The sequence below is a fragment of the Sus scrofa genome, chromosome 14 (genome assembly GCF_054392235.1).
Source record: "Sus scrofa isolate SSC_HxYL_T2T_F1_AM1 chromosome 14, Sscrofa_HxYL_maternal_Yorkshire_Landrace_v2.0, whole genome shotgun sequence".
Classification (NCBI taxonomy): Eukaryota; Metazoa; Chordata; class Mammalia; order Artiodactyla; family Suidae; genus Sus; species Sus scrofa.
In genome coordinates this window covers 96,106,490-96,118,502 of record NC_139396.1, presented here as the reverse complement: position 1 = coordinate 96,118,502, position 12,013 = coordinate 96,106,490, and the positions used below count along the sequence as shown (strand labels likewise).

At 51.7% G+C, this 12,013-nt stretch overlaps 1 non-coding gene across 1 annotated transcript; it reads left to right on the top strand.

Annotated features, from left to right (window-relative positions):
* The first annotated feature begins 4,091 nt into the window (after positions 1–4,091).
* On the top strand, positions 4,092–4,198 carry LOC146396870 (U6 spliceosomal RNA). Its single transcript, XR_014828556.1, has one exon. It is a non-coding gene; the product is annotated as a U6 spliceosomal RNA (small nuclear RNA).
* Positions 4,199–12,013: the final 7,815 nt, after the last annotated feature.

The following is a 12,013-nucleotide window of genomic DNA, read 5'->3' as shown; positions in this document are numbered from 1 at the left end:
GCAACCCCAGGGCTGACTGGAACAGCTCACCACCCACCTGCCCCCTCCTCCAATTCCGGCCTCCCGGCAGCGCCCCTTCTCTGTGGCAGGAACCTCATTAATGGAGAGAGAGGAGGTTTGTGGGTGGGGAAGGGGAGGGCCGTCCACTGACAGCCTTTTCCACTTTCCAGAGCCTTTGGAGGTGTCTCAGATGATAATAGGAACAGAACCTCACCTTTGAGCAGAGCCTCAGAGTTCCCTCCAGGCTTTTAGTGCAGTGGGCTGGGTGCAGAGGGGTGGAACCATCTTGCAGCGGCGGCGTGGCTGCCCTGCCGCCTGACCACAGCCTCCCGCCCCACCACCCCACCACCACAGGCAGTGACAGACACAGTGAGTGGCCCACTGATAGACTCAAGGATCTGCTGATAGTGAGTGAATGACACACATGTGGATTGCCTGACAGAAGACCATTTCACAGACTCACTGACTAAAACACCGACTGGGTGACTGGCCAATTAATTGACTGATTGATACAATGTCTAACTGAAAGGCTCCTGGGTTGTCGGACTAACTGTCTCACTGACTCAGGACTGACAAACTTACCATCTGACTGACAGACTCAGGAGTTCCCTGACACACTCTGGGGTTCCCTGACTAAACATTGCCTTCCCAACTAACTGGCTGACAGAGAAGGTCTTCATGACAGACCGATGGCCAGGCTGACTGTCTTAGCACTGACTGTCTTATGACTGACTGGCTGACTCTCTCTCACTGATTGATGTTGTGATAGACCAACTACCTGATTTACCAGTCGACTCACTAATGCTTGACCACTGCATGCACCGATGGGCCTTTCACACTAACCCTCACAGCAACAAGCAGAAGACTCCCTGATTGATTGACAGTCGGGTTGCCCTAGTTATAACTGGCTGCCTGACGGCAATGACTAAAGCATTGCCAGACTGACCACTATACTAACAGCCCAATTCACTGGCTGACTTTAAAGCAAACAGGCTCACTCAGGACAGCTGGTATGACTTGCTGCTGGCTTGATGGATTGACCCACTGCTTGAGAACTTTGCTGCTGCCTGGCAGACCCCAACACCAAGAGCCAGCTGGCCGGCTGACCACCAGCATTGTCACAGCATGCTGTGCTGACTGATATGCCCAGTGGGCTGACCGGCTTCCTGGCTGATGCGGGAGAGCGTTTTCAGGAATCCTTTTGGGTTCTTGCTCTTTCTCCTCCCTGACCTCTTAGAGCTCTCAGCTCAGCTTTTTCACCTCACACTTTTTAAAAATTTTAAACAAATATTGGTACACTTCATACACACCAAAGAATAGAGATAACATATATGGAAAGCCTAAAGAATGAAACTAAAATGAGTATCTGTACACCACCCCTTAGCTCCAGAGCTGGAAACATGGCCCTCCACCTGCTGCACAATACAAATGCCTGTGGAGCTTTTGACAAATGTCCATGCCTAGGCTGCACCCCCAGAGATGCTCATTAACTGGCCTGGCATCACTGCTTTCTTTTTCAACTTTATGGAGATATAATGGACAAATAAAAATGTTTATATATATATATATATATATACATATATATTTATATTTGTCCCTTAGGGCTGCACCCGCGGCGTATGGAGGTTCTAGCTGCCGGCCTACACCACAGCCACAGCAACACAGGATCTGAGCCGTGTCTGTGACGTACACCACAGCTCACAGCAACGCCAGATCCTTAACCCACTGAGCAGGGTCAAGGGATCGGACCCGTGTCCTCATGGATGCTACTCAGGTTCGTTAATCACTGAACTCCGAAATGTTTATATTTAGGAGTTCTCTTGTGGTGCAGCAGGTTAAGGATCCAGCACTGTCACTGCAGCCACTTGAGTTGCTGCTGAAATGTATACATTTAAGGTGTAAAACATGATGCTCATATACCTTGTAAAATGATTGTCATAATCAACCCAATTAACATTATCTATCACCTAACTAGTTACCGTTCGTGTGTGTGTGGTGAGAACACTTAAGATCCACTCTCTAAGCGAAGTTCAAGTATACAATACAGTATTATGAACTACAGCCACCAGGCAGTACATTAAATCTTCAGAATTTATCCATCCTGCACGACTGAACTTTGCACCCTTTGACAAGTGTCTCCCCATTGTCCCCTCCCCCTAGCCTCTGGCACCTGCTCTTCTGCTCTCTATTCCTATGAGTTTGACTTTGGAGATTCTACCAAAAGCTGCTCAGGCCTAGGGGGGAATCTCTGAGGTTCTGCTCAAAGGTGAGGTTCTGTTTCTATTATCATCTGTCTTTCTGTGTCGGTTTGTTTGACTTATATAATATCCCTAATATCCCTTGTCTCAAATTGCAAGATTTCCTTTTTGTTTGTTTTGTTTTCTTTTGCTTTTTAGGCCTGCACTTGCAGCATATGGAAGTTCCTGGGCTAGGGATAGGGGTCAGAGCTGCTGCTGCTGGCCTATACCCCAGCCACAGCAATGCAAGATCTGAGCCAAGTCTGTCACGCCTATACCACAGCTCATGCTGTGGGGCCAGGGATCGAACCCACATCCTCATGGATACTAGTTGGGTTTGTAACCTACTGAGCCACAAAGGGAACTCCCTTCTTTTTTAATGCTGAATAATATTCCACCACATTGATATGCAGATCAGAGTTTTTTTATCCATTTGTCTGCGAATAGACACTTCAGGTGTTTCCGTACCTGGGCTGCTGTGAGTCATGCTGCGATGAACTTGAGCGTGCAGGTATTTTTTGGAGGTCAGATTTTATTTCCTTTGGATATATAACCAGAAGTGGAATTTTGCTAGATCCTATGGTAGTTCTATTTGCTGTATTTTTGAGGAACCTCCATACTGTTTTCTGTAATGATTGCACCAATTTATATCAATGCTTTGGAGAAGCCTCCCAGGTGAGTCTGATGTGCAGCAGGGTCTAGCACCCCTGGGCTAGGCCATCACAGTTACCTGGCTTACCTTCACTACCTGTAGTGTGGTCTGAACCTGCAGCGTCAACCTGACCTGGGAGTCTGCAAGAAATGCAGACTCTCAGCCCCCACCAGAAACCCTCTGAATGAGAGTCTGCTTGTTAACAAGACCCCTGGGGTGCCCACCCTCCATGTGCACATTAACATATGAGAAGTCCTGTCTGAGATGGTTCCTGCATTCTCCTCTCCAACACCCCACCCCTACCAGAGGTAACAGTGTCTCCAGGCTGCTTCATCACCCTCCTGCCTTTGTGGTTTCACCTAATTCACCATGTTTTATTCTTTATATCAATGAGATTATTCTGCATAGATTCTTCTGCAATACTTTTTTTGCCCCACATTTTATTTTCCAGACTGCTCCATGACATGTGTAGGTATAGCACCCCATTGTTCAGTGCTGTATACTATTCCAGTGCATGAATACACCACAGTGTACTTACATATGCTGAAAATGCACATTTGAATTGTTTCCAGTTTTTGTTATTTAGAGTTGGTGTCTGATCGTTTGTCACTTGCTCCCCCACTCACACTTAATTTCTCCTGGTGCTCATGTGCCAGAGCTCCTCTATGGGATCAGTAGCCAGTGGGAATGTGTGTCTAGCAGGAGATGCCAGTTCAGTAATGTCCAAATGCCCTGCTTATGCTCTCCCTGTTCCCACAGCCTTCTCCTCCTCTCTTTGGCCCCTTCCCCTTCCCTAGGGAACAGAACAGCCTGGCCTCTTCATTAGCTACTCTTTCCCATGCTGGGGCCACCGTGTTTCCCTGAGGATAGGTAAGTCAGGGTAGCTGGAATGTGTCTTTTACCCACTGCCTCTTCCCTCCTCTTCTGTCTCGGCAGCCCAGCTAGCTTGGGACATGGCAGGTCTGGAGTTTCCTGGCTCCAGCCTGGCCTCAGGGACAGGGACTGTCAGGAGTTTGAGGGACTTGGGGGTGGATAAGGAAGAAAGACTGATTTAGGCAGGGCTCTCCAGAGGAATAGGATAGGGTAGGGTAGGATAGGATAGGACAGGACAGGACAGGACAGGACAGGACAGGATAGGATAGGATAGGATAGGATAGGATAGGATAGAATGATAGATTTTTTTTTAAAAAAGTTGCTATGGAGTGCTCGCTTCGGCAACACATATACTAAAATTGGAACAATACAGAGAAGATGAGCATGGTCCCTGCGCAAGGATGACACGCAAATTTGTGAAGTGGTCCATATTTAAAAAAAAAAACAAAAAAAGTTACTATAGAAATTGGCTATGTGGTTATGGAGGCCGAGGAGTCCCACATCAACAGACTACAAGCTGGAAAACCAGGAAAGTTGACGCCGTAATTCAGTTGGAGTCCAGAGGCCTGAAGTCCCAAAGTCCAAAGGCCTCAAAACTGGGAATTCTGATGTCCAAGGGCAGGAAAGATGGACGTCCGAGCTCAAGAAGAGAGAGAGAGAGAATTCGTACCTTCTCACCTTTCTGTTCTATTCGGGCCCTCAGCAGACCGGATGGTGTCTGTCCACACTGTGGGGGGTGATCTTTACTCAGCCTACGGATTCAAAGCTCATCTCCTCTGTAAACAATCTCAGGGATGCCCCAGAAACTCTGTTTTAGCAGCTCTCTGAGCATCCCTGAGCCCAGTCAAGTTGACACAGAAAATGAAGCATCACAAGTGCATAACCACGAAGAGCAGTAACACAAGCTTCATCGGCTGGAGCTTGGACAGGGTTGCCCAAGAAGGGAAGACCTTCACGGCAGGAGACCATCCGAAGCTCGTGGCCAGGGGACCGCCCTCCAGAGGGGAGGAGGGCGAGGGAACTCTCGGCGGGGAGAAATGGGGACAGGAGGGGGCTTAGGTGTCCCAGTGCTGTCACTCTTAGTGTAACGAGGAGTCTGGGTCAGAAAGCCCCATTCTATCAGTGACCAGAGGCTGTGGGGGGAGGTTTTGTGGGGATAGGCAGAGCTAGTGAGGCAGAGCCTAAATAGTTAAACAATTTTGCTCATTTGGGCTATTTTTCAAACTATTGGATGTGTAACAGTTGGAGTTCAGGGCTGGCAGTCTTTTGAGCTAGCAGGTCTTGGCCTGCTGTGAAGAGAAAAATAACCCAGGGGCCAATCCCCAGAGGTCATCTGGGTGTGTAACAAGGGCTCCAGGAGGCAGCAGCAGAGGAGTGCCTCTTTTAATCTAGAACCCACAGCCCCTGCAAGGTTCAGGATGGGTCTGACAAACCTCCATCTGCATTGCTGTAAAAACAATTTAGGAGAAGCAGCACACTGGAGTTCCTGCTATGGCTCAGTGGGTTAAGAATCCCACTAGTATCCATGAGGATGCAGGTTTGGTCCCTGGCCTCACCCAGTGGGTTAAGGATCCAGCATTGCTCTGAGCAATGGTATAGGTCGGCAACTATGACTCCCATTCATCCCTAGCCTGGAAACTTCCATATGCCCAAGTGTGGACATAAAAATAGAAGGGAAAAAAAAAAAAAAAAAAAAGATGCAGTGTGCCAAGTATTCAGTTCTTTTGCTGCAAACACCTTCTAGGCACCAAGCCCCGTGCTGGATCCTGTGTCTGCCTCCCAAGGCCCCAGGGAGCACCAGGCACCATTCAGGGCTGCAGCCTGAGCGGCTTTACCAGCCTGAGCCCTCCCACAGCCCCCATGAAACTGCTACTCACTTCCTCTCCTTTCCAACCCACAATTTTCCCAGTTGTTGTCCACGCAAAGGTCCTTTCCAGAGAGGCACCGAGGCAGAATCAGAAGGAACTTTGAGTCTGTTGTCCATTGTTTGCAACAGCAAACATGAATGAAGCGTCTACCATGTGGCAGACACGGCACGAAGCCTTTCCTCCCAATGTGGTCTCCGCAACAATCTTCAGTTGATTGGGTTGTATTCTCTGCACACACAGGTGTGTGTGCGTATTTGTACACAGAAGGTAGCACGCTATGCATGCAATTCTGTCTCCTGAATTTCCTCCTCTCAGCAATGAACCCTGTGAATTATTCCATTTCATTACACACAGAGCATTCCAGTGTATGGTTATACTACAATTTAGTCAACAAACCTCTCTTGATGGACATTTAGATTTTTTCCAATATTCCTTTCATTTCGCTCATTTGGGAGGAAAATTCCTAGAAGCTGAACCTCAGCAACACTCTGAGGGACGCAAGGCATTGGAGCCACTGGGGTGGGATCTGGGTGGGAAGGAAACTCAGACTGAACTCGGACGGTAGTTCTCAGAGGAGGAAGGGATGAGAAGGAAGGGGAAGGCTGAGGGAGGAGGAAGGAGAGAGAAGGGGTGAGCAGGCAAAGGGCTCCCGTTTCCAGAGGCAGCAGGATGGAGCCAGGGCTGAGGTGGGCAGAGTGGTGGGCGGCACCTCCAGGGACACTCTGAGGCTGTGCAGGGGCGGAAGGCATCTGTCATGTGCATTTCCATCTTCCTGAAGTCAGTTCCAAATTGCCCTGCTTTACCTCTCCCTGTACCTCCTTCCCCTGCAAGCCCCCTCCCCTACCCCACCCCACTGCCACTACCCTCAGCCTGGGAAAATCTAGTCAGAATTAATAAAAGCAGCAGATTGCTTAGAGACGAAGGGTAAGGGATGGAGACAGTTTGGGGGCCTGATATTTCCCTCATGTGCAATAATCTGCTAGTGAGATTTTTTTTCCCTTTCCTGGAGCCTTTATTAATATTGGCTCCTAATGCATAATTACCTGGCAAGCCCAGGGGGCTGACGCTTGGGTCCCCGCCCCCTCCCCTCTCCCCTGGGCCAGAACACCTGCTCCCGGGGGCCCCAGGAGGGCGGAGGTGCTGGCTGAGGAGGCAGGGCTGGCCCTTCTCACACCGGTGGAGTCTGGGGCTCCTGAGTTTCTAGCTCCCTGCTGACCTTGAGAATTTCACTGCCCGCTGTAACCCTAAAGGGCCAGAGTCTGTAGAGACTCACCGGGTCCAGGCTCAGGCTGGGGCTGCTGGAGGGGCTTGCCTCAGACACGGATGGGCTGCCCCTCAGCCCTCTTGGCTGTTGAAGCGATCATCGTGTGGTTGCAGGGTGATGACCAGCACAGCGGGGTGGCTGTGAGCTGTGGCTGGCCCACCTCCCCACAGGGCCGCTAGCACCACGTCCACTAGAAACCTCTGCGGTCTGGGAAAGGGCTGGGGAACAGCTCAGTCCCGTCCTCTTCCCTGCTGGCAGGAGAGGCAGGGAAGCAGCAGCAGGACGTGTCCTCGGGGCCCCCCTAGCTCCTGTCCCCTCCTGAAGCTCTGGTCAAGGGGGACAAGCCTCCTGCCAGCAGGGAAGAGGACAGGACTCTCCTCCCCTCCTCGCCAGGCGCGGAGACTCTTGGAATGTGAGAAGGGGGCCGGCTGCCGTCTAGCAGAGGTCTCCAGGGACACCTCTAACCTGCTGTTCCCACCCCAGGTTGTTTAGGTACTGATTTTGTTCTGCTGCCTCATCCTAGTGGTCAGAAGAAGGGGAGGGAAGAGGAAGCCAACAACACCAGGGAGAGATCAGCCTCTATGAGACACGTGAGAGGCAGATTAGCTTAGTGATTACAGTAAGCGGGGGTTCTAGAGCCAGGTGACCTGGGTTCAACGCCTGCTCTGCTGCCAGCTGTGCAACCTTGGGCAATTACTTCACTTCTCTGGTCCTCAGTTTCCTCTTCCACAGACCAGCACACTGACGTGTTTACCATGATCGGGATTAAAACAACGTAATAATACATACAAAATGCTTAGATAGTACCTGCCATGTAGGAAACCCTCAGAGATCACTGTTATTCCCTTAAAAACCACCCCTTCTTTCCCCTCAGATAAAACTACAGTGCTTGGTGAGAGTTTAAGGTCTGTCACACAGTAAGCTCCAGGAGGGTAGGGACAGGGTTCTTGGTTGGGTTGCCTGCTGGTTTGGGGGGCGTCACAGTTGTGTAGCCCCAGAACTGACACCCTATGCATCCTACTGTTCCTATTTGCATCCCTGCCAGCCCTGCACGTTCCTGACCATGACCTTGCTCACCTGTCCTGCTCGCACCTCTTCCAGGAAGCCTACGCTGATACGCTCATTTCCACCACCAACACCCCAGGGGTCCCCATAGCCGCCACTGAGAGTGTGGCTCCGTCTTCTAAATCCAGAGTAAATCCCTTGAGGCCAAGAGCCCCATCCGCTCCCCTCTGTCTCCTGGGCTGGGCCCAGGTGAGGGGCTCCAAGCAGAGCTGACCTCAGGCCTCTTTAGTTTATTTGAGAACGAAGCCCCCACTTAAACTAGCCTGCCTCTCATGTGCCTACAAGAGGCTGATCTCTCCCTGGTGTTTCTGACTTTCCCTTCCCTCCCTGTCTTCTGACCACCAGGATGAGGCAGATAATCACACAGAAAAGAAGATGAAGCTCATCCTTTCTCCATGTTATGGGTGAGGCTAAGGCTCCGGGAGACAAAGTGACTTGCTCCATATGACACAGCTGCCGGTGCACGGGTGAGGGCTTGGGTCTGGGACCCAGGCCCTGGGACACCTGGCTGCTGTTCTCCTCTTGTCCCAGGGAGCTCACATTCTAACTGGGGAAGACGAGATGAGACAGAGGAACCATTCAGAAGATAACGCTGTAAGAACAAGGCTACTGTGAGTGGTTATGGCCCTGAGGCCTTCCAGACACCTCCTCCCAGGATGAGTGAAGAAAGCAGGGCAGGTGGGATGGCAGCCTGAGCAGTGGTCCAGGTGGCCAGGGAAGGGGAGGGCTGGGCCTGGACTGCTGGAGGCTTGGAGTGTTAGGATGGGGCTGGACTGGGCTGGGCTGGGCTCTCCCAGAGCCCCTGGCAAATGGTCTGAGTTCCCAGCACCCATGAATGGCTGAGGCCAAGGAACTGAGACCCCCGTAGGCTTCACCCCAAGCTGGGCCAGCTCCACTGTCAGCCAAGTTCCTGAGGGTCTGCTCTGTGCCCATCTCACCCCTTACCCTCCTCAGCCTTCACCATGATGGCAATCAGATGCTGAAGGCCAGGGGAAAAGGGACTCAGCAAGGCCACACAACCAGCCTGGGTCTGAGCCCTGGGGTTGGGCCCCAGGATTCAGGAGCTCCAGAGGCTCAGTCCTTAGCTTTGAGGCCATGATCTCCGGGTCCCAGCTGGACCTCCTCTCTCTGGTCAACCAGGGATCAGGATGCAAAGTTGCAAGCCAAGGCCTCAGTCCATTGATGGGCCAGGCCACCTGCTCATTGTGTTTGGACTGAAAGGCAGCTCACGCTGTCCCCTGGCTGGGTTGACCTAGATCAGCAGGAAATAACTCACTCCAGTAAAAATCATCCAAATGCACACCACCCGCTCCCTGTCCTATCCCCTAAGCACAGCCATTGAGCCCAGCCTGGGCCCAGGCCCTCCACTCAGCAGGAGGTAGGAGCGCAAAGAGGAGGAAGTCCCCTGTGTGGGGACCAGGACCTAAAACGGGAGGCACATCTTTCCTGACTCTTCTGGGGCCATGAAGCGCTCATTTAGTCTCCTTTCATCCTCACAGCCACCGGTAGTTGGGCATTACTAGCCCTATTTTTCTGAGGGCAAACCTAAGGCTCAGAGAGGTTAAGTGATTTGACTAAGCTCACACAGCAAGTAAAGGGCAATGATGAGGCTGGTCTACCTGACTCCAGAATGGGTGCTGGTTTCATGATCTGCACTGTGCCTCTGAAGGTTCTGAAAGTCCTGCCTAGGCCCCCTTCCTCCAGGAGACCGTGAGCCCTGACCTCACAGAGACTTGTCCTCCTTGGGCACCTGCAACTTTGGTTTTATCTCCTGCCTATCCCACACTCACTGCCTGGCCGGCTAGGGTAGTGGCCAGAGGCTTGGGCTCTGAGCCCCAACTGCCTGGTGATAGATCTTAGCTCCACTACTTGGGAATGGATTTGGGCCAGTGCAGCCTCAGTTTTCTCGTCTGTAAAGTGGAACTAAGATAGCACTCACTCCCTGGGTGGTTGCAAAGTGGCTGTGTAGTGACCTGTGGCACACGGGAGGGTTCAGTGAGTGATGGTTGCTGCTGTTGGTACTCATCTCATGGTGATGAGCTGGTTAAAAGCAAGGTGACTGGTGTCCAAGGACGCCCTAATTACTTCCCCTTTCCCACCCCTTCGAGCTGGACTGCAGCCTCCTTGCATTGGGGCCATGTCACCCCCAGCTCAGCCCCTTGCCGAAGCTTCTGGCATTGCTCAGCTGGCACTCAGTGAGTGGGTGGGTGGGGCTGGCTGCTTTCAGGGGAAGGGAGGGATGCCAGTGGCTGGAGTGTGAGGGGAACCTTGCACAGAGCAATCTCCTCCCCCACGTCTGAGAAGGGAGCTCCGGTGTGTGCTGGCTATTTGTTGAATAAGGGATGCACAAACGAACCAGCAGGTGGTGGGAATTCTGAGCCAAGTGGCGGGTGGTGTGATTCTAGAAGCCAGACTGCAGTCAGCAGGGCTGTTTCCCAGTGAAGGTCACCCAGGAACCCCTCTGGTTGGCTTTGGACAAGCCCTCTACTGCTGTCTGGGCAGAGGCTTTGCATGACACGTCCAGCAGATGGCTGGCTATTACCCCTTTGCATACCTCCCATGATGGGGAGCTCCTTCCCACCTCCCTCCCCAGCAGCCCATTTTATCCTGGACAGTTGAGACAGTATGGAGGTCTTATTTAGCTTAAGCTGAGATCAGCCTCCTTGTCACTTCCACGCTGTGCTCTTAGCTTTGCCCTTCGAGCCACTGTGGACATCCCTGTCCCTTCTCCCACACACCTTTCTTCAGTTGAGTGAAGAGCCTGGTGTCTGGGCCCAAGTCCATGAGTGTGACTCCTGCTCTGACCCTTCCTAGTAGCTTGTGTGACTCTAAGTCACTTGCCTTTCCTCTCTAAGCTTCCCATAAAATGCACAGTCTTTTCAAAAAAGGTTTTTCAAAGAATGTTCTAGCCCAGGAGCTCCTTGATACCTACCGGCTCTCCTTCCCTTCCCTATATGTGAGAGAGAGAGGGGCAGAAGCTGCCCTCAACCTACCAGGCTCCTGTCACTCCTTTCTCAGAGGGCAATGGGGAGCCATGGAAAGATTTAGAGCAGGGGGCATGCACTGACTGGAGGCGATCTCCATCTGTTATTTCACCAGTCTCTCATATAGGGATACAGGGGCTCAGATGGGGCACGAGTCCTATGATCAGGGGTTCAGAGGAGTCTTCCTTGAAAGTCTGAGGGGACCTGCTGATGGGGGCACAGCTCCAGGTTGACCCCCCTGGCAATGCCACACACCCCAAGGCAGCTCTGTTTTTAGTGTCAAACACTGTCTATATTTGCTGCCCAGTGAAAGACAGTCATTGCCAATTCTAGCCATACCGATATGTCCAGCAGGTGTCCAGCCAGTGCCCATGAGCTACCTCCTTCTGAGAGCCTCTAGGTGACAGGCCAAGAGTCCAGCCAAGAGCAGGGCAAGACAGAAACCTCCCTGGTCGAGGCAAGACCCAGCATCCAAGGGGATTCTGTCTCAGACAATCAGAGACCCCTTTTGTTCACAGATGATCAAAAAAGATGGATCAAGGTACACATCCTGCATCTCTTGGCTGAAGCCTGAGCATTGGACTCAGGTAAGGATACCTGGGTCTAAGGGGTAGCTTTCAGCGACATTCAGTAGGTCATTCAATTTCCATGAGCTTCAGTTTCTATATCAATAGCATCTCTATATCTATCTATCTGTCTGTCTGTCTGTCTGTCTGTCTGGTTAAAAGCTCTTATAGATCTCGAGGGGTTGTTTTTAGCATCAAATAGGAGCACAGACAGAAACTGTAAACCCCTTGCCCTGTAAACAGGGTTATAATCCCTGTGCATTTGTATATGGAGAGAGTCCCAGAGAGCATTTCGGTGAGATGTGGGATCTTCAGGGAGGCCCTCCCCTCTCTGAGCCTCAGTTTCTCTGACTGCTCAGATGCTCACTAAGGCTCATCTCCCTCTGAAACACCAGGCAGTAGATTCCTCCATGGGAAAATGGACGGGTTGACAGGCCCTCTGTGTCTGCAACATGATCTCCTGTCTCGGGGGATGCAGGCTCCCCGCCGGCGCGGCTGGTGATT